The sequence below is a fragment of the Strigops habroptila genome, chromosome Z (genome assembly GCF_004027225.2).
Source record: "Strigops habroptila isolate Jane chromosome Z, bStrHab1.2.pri, whole genome shotgun sequence".
Taxonomy (NCBI): Eukaryota; Metazoa; Chordata; class Aves; order Psittaciformes; family Psittacidae; genus Strigops; species Strigops habroptila.
The window spans coordinates 23,492,751-23,505,023 of record NC_044302.2 but is presented as its reverse complement, the minus strand read 5'-3'; the positions used below and the strand labels follow the sequence as shown (position 1 = coordinate 23,505,023).

General features: G+C 43.1%; 1 long non-coding RNA gene across 1 annotated transcript; it reads left to right on the top strand.

Moving 5' to 3' along the window:
* The first annotated feature begins 5,044 nt into the window (after positions 1-5,044).
* On the top strand, positions 5,045-10,979 carry LOC115619764. Its single transcript, XR_003995113.1, has 3 exons — positions 5,045-5,388; positions 5,612-5,691; positions 9,755-10,979. It is a non-coding gene; the product is annotated as an uncharacterized LOC115619764 (long non-coding RNA).
* Positions 10,980-12,273: the final 1,294 nt, after the last annotated feature.

The window sequence follows — 12,273 nt, the reverse complement described above, 5'->3', positions numbered from 1 at the left end:
AGGGTTGCTGCAGCTGGGCATCTCCAGCCACACTCTCGTCTCTGTTTTCAGCTGCTGACTCCATGGCCATACTCCATGGCATGGTAACGCAGTAACTGACTCAGGGTAGATGTTTTCTGCATACCAACAAGCAGAAATAATGCCCAAAAGACAAAAGGCAGGAGAACCATGGAGGCCTGACACTAGGCTAAGTCAAGAGGATTTTTTTTCCCTTCTGTTCACAGTTTCTCTACTGTGAATTTCACATCACATAGACAGTCCCTGTCACTCCTCTAATGGTGAAGTGGGAAAAGTTTTGGGAAAAGCAGCCTACTGCTTTTGACAAAACATCACAATAAAACACTAATGCTCTGTGTCATTCCTTGGTTTGGGCTTGCACTAGTTGGCAGTTCAGCTAGCCATCTCCTGGCTTGTTTGCTTCTGAAGATTTTTTGGCCATACCTTCATCGCAGGACAGCTTGTAGCTACTACTTCTGCCCAGAATTCCTTCCTGGGGAGCAGGTCCTGGGCATGGACAGTTTTCCACCAACCTGTTGATCAAGAATGACAGAGAAACTCTGATTATTGCATGGCAAAGAGCCCTGAGGACTGTAACCACAGAAGTCCTCCTGGCACAGAGGGAGGAAGGACAATGTAGTCAGAAAGTTCCAGCGCTGCTGGTCACATTGGGAAAATGCTCAAAACAGGCTGCAAGTGACATCAAAAGGTGCTGAAAAAATATTCCCTATTGCCATGCTGACCAGGGATTCACACATCTAAAGCAGTCTATGATCTGTATGCAGTTTTAAATGGATTGAAAATAAGCTTTTTTTTTTTTTTTTTTAAGTTTTAGGCTTTTAATAATATTTTTACTTTTAAGGATATAGCGTAAGCACAAACTCTGTAGAAAAAACACTCTCTGCCATGACGCTCAACCTGACATAGAATGTCAGCTGGTAATAAGCATCAGATATAACCTGTATTTCACAAAGTTTTATCTTCCTTGATTACATGGGGCAGATATTAGCAGATCCCATCACTCAACCACAGTTTGAAGCAGTGATTAGTTTAAAAACAGGATCAAGAGAGAATCAAGAGTATAGTGACACATTTCTAATATGGTAACTGAGAACAGTCAGGTCAGTATGAAAAGGTGTGTCCTGTAACTCAGTGGTCCCTTTTATGTGGATTGCAAGACCAATTCATCCTCCTCCCAGAAGCTAGGACTACCTTTTGATATGTCTTAGCTGCCATTCTGAAGGAAATACAGATTATAATGGAAGTCCTCCTGAGCTATTACACAAGAGAGAAAGAACCGAACACTTCTGTAAACCGCATTGTCTCTGGAGGGCTCTCGTCCCGCAGTCATGGAGACAGGCTGTTCCCTGGCCAGCACCTGTCACTGAAGGAGCAGTGCCTGTCCCCAGGAGTGAGCTAAACGTTCCTGGCATCACCAGAGAAGAAGCACAGCAAGGGTCATCTTGCGTCCGAGCCAGAGCTCTGTCTCACTCCCCATAACTGTTCCCTCACTCCGAAGTGCACCTCTGCATGAGTGCTTTTTCTTGGCTTGCTTCAACAAGGGGCTGAAAGCACCAGGTTATGGTTGAGGTGTGAGTGCACACAGAGCTGCATGTAGGAATCTCTTGGCCATGGATTAGATTTTAGCCTTTTGCTCTGCCTCCAAAAGGAAAGGAAAGGGGAAAAGGAAAGGGACAAGGGAAAGGGAAAGGAAAAAGAAAAAGGGAAAGAAAAAGAAAAAGAACGAAAAAGAAAAAGGGAAAGAAAAAGAAGAAGAAAAAGAAAACTGAAAGGAAAAATAAAGAAAAAAAAGAAAAAGAAAAAGAAAAAGAAAAAGAAAAAGAAAAAGAAAAAGAAAAAGAAAAAGAAAAAGAAAAAGAAAAAGGGAAAGAAAAAGAAAAAGGAAAAGGAAAAGAAAAAGAAAAAGAAAAAGGAAAAGAAAAAAGAAAACTAAAAAAGGAAAAGGAAAAGAAAAAGGAAAAGGAAAAGGAAAAGGAAAAGAAAAAGAAAAAGAAAGAAAAAGAAAAAAGGGAGAAGAAAGAAAAAAAAGTAAAAATAAAAATAAACATTAAAAAAAAAAAAAAAAGAAAATAAAGGAAAAAGCAAACAAAACCCATGACCTCACCAGATGGCACACATTTCACTGTTTCAAGAGAAAATAAGGAATGAACTAACAGACCATGCCAATAGGACCTCATCTCTCTTCTGCCAGTTTATCTCCTGCTTGTAATTAGTAGCAAATTCATAAAAAAAAAAAAAAAAAAAAATTAAACGGGCTCCGCATTACTGGCATTTCAGCTGTGTCCTTTCATGTATACTGAGAAAACTGCCTCTCCCTGTGCATCAGATTTTAACTGCAATCAGTTGTGAAGTTGGAACCCTGCAGATAAATATGTTAGCACAAATATCCCATCCAAGAAGCTTTCAATCTTGAGAACCACCCCCCTCTTTTTGGTTATTCAGATGTTATTCAGGTTGGTTTACCTTCAAGGCACCCTGCAATTCTGATTGATTTATTTTGACAATTCCTAAAGAAGTGAGGTACCCATGCTGCAATTGGAAAGTGTTAATTCTCCCAGGCAGCACAAAAGCACGCAAATGCACACATGCTGAAGCACAGTATGACAGTTCACACTGCTTCAGCCTCACATCTGACCATATCTCTGGTGGTTTTACCTACAGGAAAAACCCATCACTGCTACAGCACCATGTTCTATCTGTTAAAACTAAAGACTGTGAAAAAATAGGATGTGTCTGATGTTTGTCGTTTCTCAGCTATGAGGACTGCCAATCTAGAGGATACGTAGTTTTCAGATGTGTCTCTCCTCCCACACAACCCAAGATCAGCGTAGACACTGACTTAGCAGCCTGATTTCCATTTCTGTACCTCTTCACAGTCCTGCTCTGTCGTGCATTAGGCCGAACATGACAGCAGTACTTCACTTCACACTGCAGAATACATGAGCACATCTCTTCAGATGTGACAAGGTCTATTAACTTCTCACAGAAGCACAAAAACTCACTGGCACATCACCAGTGGGCTGTTCAAATAGTTGAAAAAAATCCTTATTTTCCCCTGTAGTGGTAGGAAGCCAAATCACAGATTTTGTTTATGGAGATTATATAATTTTAAGATTCCTACCACTCAGTTTTCTTGGCCTTCTGTTCTGAAATTGATACAAATAATTGGCACAATCTGTTTCTGAGTGACAGCTGAAAATTAATCGAAGAAAGGCAAGAAATATACTTGGAGCACTCTGTGCAGTTGTGGTGTCCTCAACATAAGCAGGACGTGGAGCTGCTGGAGCAAGTCCACAGGAGGCCAAGAGGATGATAAGGGGCTGGAGTACCATCTGTACTGTTGTGGTTTGAGCCCAGCTGGTAACTTGGAACCACGCAGCTGCTCACTCACTCCCCGCCTTTCCTCCTCCCCCTGCTCCCAGAAGGATGGGGAGGAGAATCGGAAGAATGTAACTCCCATGGGTTGAGATAAGAACAGTCCAGTAACTAAAGTACCATACAAAACTACTGCTGCTACCACCAATAATAATAATGATAAGGAAAATAACAAGGGGAGAGGATACAATTGCTCACCACCTGCTGACCGATACCCAGCCGACCCGAGCAGTGATCTCGGCCTTCCGGGTAACTCCCCCTGGTTTATATACTGGGCATGACATGCCATGGTATGGAATACCCCTTTGGCTAGTTTGGGTCAGGTGTCCTGTCTGCTTCCTCCCAGCTTCCCCTCCTCCCTGGAAAAGCATGAGACTGAGAAAATCCTTGGTCAGAGTAAACATTACTTAGCAACAACTGAAAACATCGGTGTTATCAGCATTGTTCCCAGGCTGAAAGTTAAAAAACACAGCACTGCACCAGCTACTAAGAAGGAGAAAAATGGCTGCTACAGCTGAACCCAGGACATGTATGAAGACAGGCAGAGAAAGTTGAGGCTGCTCAGCCTGGAGAAGAGAAGCTGAGGGAGACCTCACAGCAGCCTTCCAATATCTGAAAGGGGGCCTACAAGGATGCTGGAGAGGGACTTTTAATCAGGGACTGTAGCAATAGGACAAGGGGTGATGAGTTTAAACTTAAACAGAGGAAGATCATGTCCAATACAAGGAAGAAGTTCTTTACTGTGAGGGTGGTGAGGCACTGGAACATGTTGCCCAAAGAAGGGTCAATGCTCCATCCCTGGCAGTGTTCAAGGCCAGGCTGGACAGAGCCTTGGGTGACATGGTCTAAGGTGAGGTGTCCCTGCCCATGGCAGGGGGGTTAGAACTGGATGATCTGAAGGTCCTTTCCAACCCATACCATTCTGTGATTCTATGAATTTTCATGCTTTCAATCCTGGATGGGATCTGTTTCTTTGGCAAAGAAAGGCTCACATACCTTGGGGGGGGGGTGGGTGGGAATAAATATGGACGGAATTTCTGCTGTACGCTGCACGTACAGGGAAGGGTCTGGCACACAGAGCAGGGAATGCGCACCGCGATTTCCCCTCACTTTCAGGAAGGTGACTCCCACCGCAAGCACTCCAGCAGGTGGCACTGACAACCGGTGATCTCTGCCTTCGCTTTCAGCTTCCCATTTATACTGAAATTCTGAGACTGAAGTTTGTGGCTACTTTACTTCCCCAGTTATTATTGCTGGCAACTCTCTGCATGCTTTCACAACAAGTAACAAAATGAGTATAAAATGGCTCTATAAAACCGCATTTTCCCCCACCTTTCCTTATATATCAGCCAGTATATGAAGCCTCTACAAGGTGTTACGGACGAGGCTCTCTGCGTGCCACAGGGAAAAAAGAGTAAGATTTCCGACAATGCGATAGCTTCATTGGGTTTTGTAACAAGTTTTGCTGCTGCAGACGGGAAGAGCAAGCCGTGGGCACACAGGATGAGAAGAGCCATGCGAGGAAATGAGTCATGGCCCAAGGTGGGCACAGGGAGTTCCCTAGAGAATAGGCAGCAAAAAAACAAAGCCTGCCGTCCTACTCGGGCATCTTGAAGAGAAGGAGATATGGGCAAGGCTAAGTGTACCACGGGGCAGCAAGAAACCAATGCCATCGTGCAACTGATGTTTGGAGCCATTTTGAGCAGTAGAAAAGGCTGTGTAGGTTTTAGAGCTTAAATTCCTCAGATTCTGTCTTTCCGACACATCTTTCAATATTTCTTAGTACAGGGGTAGGCTTGAGACTTCCGGATGCCACCAGAGTATCAGAAAAAAATGCTGAATAATGTTGTTTAACCAAACTTACTAATGATGCTTAGTTGATGCTGTTTTGATGCCCAGTGGGAGGGGTTGAAACTAGGACAACTTCACAGACCACTTCAGAAGGGCACAGTGGCGGAGGAGAAGCAAGACTGTGTACAGCAAACACTAACCCAGGTATGTGTCATCTTGGAAGAACCTGCACTGCTGAAAGGACATTTCTAAGCATCCAGCAGTCCAAAAAGAGGTGAAAACGCTGCAGTGAAATTTGTCTGTCAAAATCTAGACAGGTCTTTACAGACAACAGCAACTGTGAAAGTCGAGGGTATAAAATCTACTACCTCAGGTGGAGATTTCCTGAGTACATGGTGTATCTGATGGCTTTTTGGTTGCTTTTCAGAGCCTTGGTACACATGGTGGTGAGATGGAGAGGACAGAGGCAGCGCAGCCCACCAATGGGCAGGAGATGCCCCCAACAATGTGAGTACAGTAGTGTCTGACTAGCCCCAAACATGTTGTTGCCCTATGCTCAGAAATTCAGAGCCAGTACAGAATGCCTCTTGCAAATCTTTCCATACAATATTTCTGGGAAGACAAAGAACAAAAACAAAGGAGTACAAGCACAGTCACGTTGACAGGTCTGTGCAGGAGGACCCAGCTCATCTGCACAGTCAGGGTAGTATGGAAAGGAAGGCTTCTGGTTTAACTGCCCAGCACTGCCACACTTTGGCTCCGCCATGGGTGAGTCATGCTTTGTGCGTGTCTTAAAGATCTGGTCTGCAGCCCTGCAGTAAACACTCCAGGGTGCAGAGAGAGAGAGGAACAGAAGAGAATGACAGGATTGCGGTCAGAGGGAAAAAAATCTGCTGGAAGCCACGCACCAGCTCTGACAAACCCTGGAAACGGGGAGCAAACAAACTTCTTCCCAGAGACATGTTATTGTCCTGAAAGAGCTGGGCTGGGCTGAGCAAAGGGCAACACTGCTCTCTATCTCAAGCCACTGTCATCATCACTCCAAGCCCTCTTGTCCTCTGGGACTCCCTTTCCCACTTCCAGATTTACGGGCTGTGTTTAGTTTTCCCTGCTGGGTGTCCTGGTTCCCCAGGGAAGTGAATAATCTCTGCTGGACGATGTGAAGCATGTCCCCTGATTTTAGCTGTAGACCACGTGGTTTGGCAGCAGAGGCAGAGGATGTGGAGGAAATGTCTGTGCTGGCATCACAGCACAGATGCAGGCACATTGCCACTTAACTGTTTGTTCACCACAAGTATCAGCATGCTTGAAACCTAATGACAGCCAGTTTGGGCGTAATCTTCTATTAAAGATCATCCAGTGACTTCTGAAAACAGTATGCAATGCTGGCAGAGCTTTCTAGAGTCTTGTTTTAAAGGATATTGGATTTTGGTGTCCTGATTTGTACACTTTTTTCCCAATTTTTCCCCCACATGGGTGATTTTCACACATGCAAGTATCTGGACCTGGCTCATGTAAAGTACTGTCATGATACTTTACTGTTGTGCAGAAATAATGCTCTTTTGGACTTGATCTAAAACTCACTCAGGGCAGTGGGAAGACATTACTTGCAGTGAAGTTTGAAGCAGGTCCCTGGCACGCACAAGTGACCACATTTGCTCCAGTTACGCCAAATTCTGAGTGGCAAAGGAGGATTTTCATTTCCCCAGTGCCTGGTGCAGGAGGTAGGCACTCGTACTCATATGCTGTTTGCAAAAACCTTGCCTCAGTTTTCAGGGTCTTACGGCAGGAAGCGTCCACTTTCTCACTCGAGGCCAGTTTTTTTGCCACATTTAATAATCACACATTAATTCTTCAGCTTCTTGCTCCACCCCAAAGCTGCTGTGCTGCTGGCCAGGGGCCTCACAAGAGCAGAGCAGGACAGATTTGTCACTGAGCTCACTGGGGTGAGTCACAGCAGAGGTATGAGGGGAGCAGCAGGCATGGGGCAAGGGTGCAATCCACGTCCCAGCACAGATGCCTGTTGTCGAGCCCCACTGCCCTGCCCCTTGTCTTGGAAATCAGGAAGTACCCTGCAAGCCTTGCGTTTTGGAAACGAGGCAGTGGTGTGCTTCTTGCGCTGGGGAAGGGGCAGAGCACAGCACCACCATGAGCTGGTGTGGAGGCTGGTTTCGGCAGTACAAGCCTGGGCATGGTGTGGCTGTCCTGGGCACTGTCATCACAAGTTGCTCCACACCAAACAAAAGCATTTTCTCAAGCCAAGAACTTCCCCTCAGCTGTTACCGCTCTGCTGGCCCATGGTGACTTGAAATTCTTCAGGTTTTGCAAAGTTTGGGGCTAATGTCTACAAAATGTAAGTTCCTGCAGAGCTGCCGTGCATTTGCCATCCACCCAAATGTGGATGGCATTTGCCAGTCACTGTGTATTTGCAAACAGAGTTTCCATCACCCAAACCTGGGAGGCCCTGGGCAGCCTGCGCTGCACGGCAAAGGGCACCCCAATATCCACAGACAGCATTCAAATGGTCAGTGCCCAGAGGAGCAGAGCATTGTCTTGTCTGACAGCTGACTGGCTCCATCAGCCAACCTTGGAGGAGCAGCAAATTCCTCTGTGTAGGAATGACAGATTTGGGATCTTGTGATGCACGAAACAAAACTCTGTTACCTCTCACAATGATTTGCACATCAGCTGCATTTAAATTATGCTGGATTGCTACCAAGCAATTTCACCACAAGCCAAATCCCCCCACGCTCCTGCGCTGATGCCTGGTCCTGAACATGCACAGAAACAGATCTTGCTGCAATGCAGGGCTACCCCACTGCACTTCTCAGGACAAACAAATGCACAGCTTAAAACAGAAAGATCTACTCCCAAGAGATAGCAGTGCGTGCTGAGAGGGGGTTATCCGCACTTCGGCTCCATTAATGCTGCAAATGTTTTCAGAGGAGCATGAGCAGGAGCTGCTGCAAGCAGGAGCTGCTGCAAGCAGGGATGTCCCTGAGAAATGCACCCTCACCCTGTCACTGCTGCTTGGCCACTCAGGCGAATCAGTGCTTTTTATTATTGTGCTATTTTGCAGCTACAAAATAGCTGCAATCTATTGCTGAGGTGGGAGCAATCTCTTCAGCACACAGTGAAACAAGAAAAAGGTGAGGTTTTTTTTTTTATTTGCTTTGAGCTAAATGTCAAGCCAAGTTGCACTGAGTGCTGGGGTCTTCCAAGTACTCACTTATCTCTGGTTCTGCCCAATGTGATTTCAGTTTGCTTTCTCTTTTTTAATTATGAAAATTTTATACTGCCTTCAAAACAGCATAGAGCTGTAAAATATTTTCCACATTACCCATGTTTCCCTTCTGACCAATCCCAGTTTCTTATTTTCTCACATTTCTGAAACAGGAAAGAATTTCCTACAAAGCAGTGGTGCAATTTTCCGTGAAACATTTCTGTACCAGCCTGTACTTATTTTGACTTCCTCTCCGTTGTCTTGACTGGAAGCTGTGCTTCTCAAAAGGCAGAAAGTACTGCGCTAATCTAAGAAGAGACCTTAGTCCCCCAAAGAGCATAGAGTCACCAGTGATTAAAAAGAGCCTGAACTATGCAACTGAGAAATGTTCTAAGCAGGGATGTAAGGGCAAAGCAGCAGACGGCTATAATGGAGTCAGGGATGCGACGCTGTAAGCAGAGCTATTTTTTGAAGATGTGGTTATTAATATTAATGCAGCTTTTAACACGTAAGTCTCACCTTCAGACGAGGCACTAGTCAACCAAGTTAAGCACAGGATGAACCAGACGCTAACAAGGCTGCTAAATGCACAACATCCACCAACTCTGATCAAGCCAAACTGCAAGTTTTGAGCAATGCGATGCTCTCCTAAGGAACACAATTGTTTGCTTTTATCCCTGTTTCCAGGCATATTAAGCAGTTGTGATTGGCAAAGTATCTGACAATGTTTTTTTTCTAACTGTCGAGTGTAATAAATAAATTGTGTGTGTATATGTTTAAAATGTGTATCTGATTGCACAAATGTGTGCATCTGCATACAAATACACCTTGCAGATATAATTAGGCCATTATGCATGACTGCATGCTTAGATGAAAACCATAGTTAGGTTTCTCATGGTTGGCACACTGGAGAGGACAGGCCACTTAATAACTTCTTTTCATTGTTGATACAGCCTCATTTTTAAGTTTGATAATCAGATCAGAAATGCGGTGTGTCTGAAAGGATTGCACATAAACCAAACTCAGGGTCAATGTCTTTATCTGCTACAAGTGCCCTGTGCGACCCTTTACATCCCTCAGTCCTCCTGAGCCTCAGTTTACCAGCAGCAAAGACAACAGCCTTCCCCAGAAATGTGAATGAAAGCCTGGGGTCCTTGAACCCTGACATCACAGGACTGCAAGCTGTAGGAATTACAACTCACAAAAGCTGCCAGAGCCCAGCACTGTAATTTCCTTCTCTCTCAACAGGAACTTCTTGTTTGTCAGAGGTTTTTTCATACCCTGTCACAGGTACAGAGGGAAATACTATGGAAGGAATGCTGTAATTACTGACATCTTGTTCCACAGGCAGCTGCTGAAAGTATATGAGAAGAAGCATCACCACCAAGACAACACAGCATTGGGGAAGAGTTTTCAAAACCTGGCAGGAAGTAAAAAAGACATTTAGCATCACTGGCAAAAGATAATTTTGTGTTTTCTAACCATCAGTAGTGTCCAGTAGCATCTCAGCAGCATGCTCGTATAAGGGCCCCAAGAACAGCTGCAAAAATGACTTGTTTGTGGTATTAAGAGCCATGGGCACCACATGCTGGTTGTGCCACTAGTAGCTACAGATGATACCCAACTACAGGCTTATACTGTGGCTGCCCCTTAGTAAGGCTGAATGGAGACAGAAGGAGGAGGTACTTTTCTCCCTTTCCTGGCCCTAGAGAATCCCCAAGGTTTCTATCAAAATTCAGTCTTAAGTTAATACTTTGTTGTGTAAGTAAGTTCAGTGTTTAATTATAATATAAAGATATAATGAAATAAAAATTAATTATATCTTTCAGCCCTGTTTTAAGTTATTAATCCTTAGTCTTTAGTCACTAGTCTCTTATTTTGCCTGAGAACCATGGGAATGTTGGTTAATCATACGATGCGTTACATTATGTATAAAACAGCTGCAAGACAGACATAGACACATCTATGTATGCATGAATGCATATATATACTTACATATAAAGCAGTCGAGTGTTGGTTTTATTTTTGCTTTTGGATTAGTTATAAACCACACTTTGATCTGTCTTGGGCCTCTTCAGCCCTAATTGTGTGCATAGCTCTGCGTGGGTAAGGTAGTGAGAATAAGAAAACGTAAAATATAAACAGAGATGTGTTGTCATGTAAAAACTTTTCTTTGTTATCCTAGGATCAAAAGTCACCCTCATAAATGACTTACTGCATCTTTGCAAACCAATACAATTTTTAGTTTGTTTTACAGGATAAATTTCAGAAAACCACAGCTGTTTTTTTATAACCCTTCCTCTGTGAAGGCTCTATTAATATCAAGATTTTCAGGATTAATTTCATCTGAAGGAGAGTTGCCCCAAGGGGACCATTTTGCACCCTGATGATTAAGGGTAAGTGCAGCACTGTACTGGAGGGAATGCTATCACTCTCCAGGAAATCATTGTTTCTGTGGCAAATGGAGACAAAGTGAGAAAATGCCCAAGAAGTACGCAGAAGTTTCAATCTCTTGCATGGGTTTTATGATTTGCAAGATACAGCATTGACACAGCCAAAACATTTTGAAAAATTCTGCATGTTGAAAATATAAACTGTGCTTAAAAGGTATGTGTTTTATTTTACTAGCATGATTTTCTGTTGATTTTGAAAATTTCTAGTGTTTAAAGACTTTAAAGTCTTAAACCCAGGACATTTACTCATAAACACATTTTTGTCTCACTTCACACAGAGCTCACCAAAGTTTTCTTTATCTGCTTAGACTAATCTAAGCCTTCAGTCTGCGAATCTGAGAGAAATGGTACTGTAATTTTCATATGTATAAATCTTTACAAATCAGATTTATAAAAATCAGAAATTTTTAGGATGTACATTCTTGCTATAATTTCATAATTTAGTTTACATTTGAGAGAATATACCTCATTTCAGGAAAGTTTTTGACTTTCTTTGTTATACCAGCAGACAGAAATGAGCTGCAGGTTGCCCACTCCTACATAGCTGCAATGCTTGACATTTATCGAGGTAATGCCTAGCTCGTCACTCTGGACTTCCTTTTGGACCCCAGTTTGGAGTCATAACGTTGTGCCGTCTGTACCTTCAGCCACTCCAAGAACTAAATAGAACTCCTGGATAAATAAACACTTTTGTACATATCACCCAAATGCAGCTTCAGTAATTATTAAAAATTAATTTCAAAGTTGGTGTTTGGTGGGTTTTTTGGGGTTTTTTTAATCAAGACTCAGCTCAGTATCTACGGATTTACAAAATAAAAAGCCCCAAGGAAGACTATGGAATCAACTCTAATCTTCCCTCGGTTGGTGTCAAAGCTTTGGATTTTCTGTCTGTGGAAAGGAAACTTCCATTCAGCAGTGGGATGGAGTCCAGCAGGAAACCTTCAAACCACACCAAACAAGCAAGAGGATACACCATTTATATGACAAAAGAGAAATGTTTACAACATGTACCAAAATATGGGTGCTTATATATGGAAATAAACCTTTCTTTTCAATAGCAAGGATTTGAATTATTGCTTATTGAATTATAGAGCAAGGACTTATCAAACTATTCACTCTTTTCAACAAAGAGGGTTTCCATAACTGAAAATTCCAATTTCCATTTACTGAACACTTTGTGAACAAAAACAGTAGAAGAAGAAATGAAATGTAGTTGTCTGTCTTCGTTACTGTTGGTGTGTTGAAACAGGGTGGGACTGCATGCATCAAATTAAAAAAACAGTAAATCCTGATGACTTTAGTGTTGGGAGGAAGAGAACACAATGAAAACTTGTGATGAGTTTCTTAGTAAACCAGAGATTAAAGAAACAACTTGTTTGACTCATTTTTGTACTTAGTTTTAGACTTCTTTTT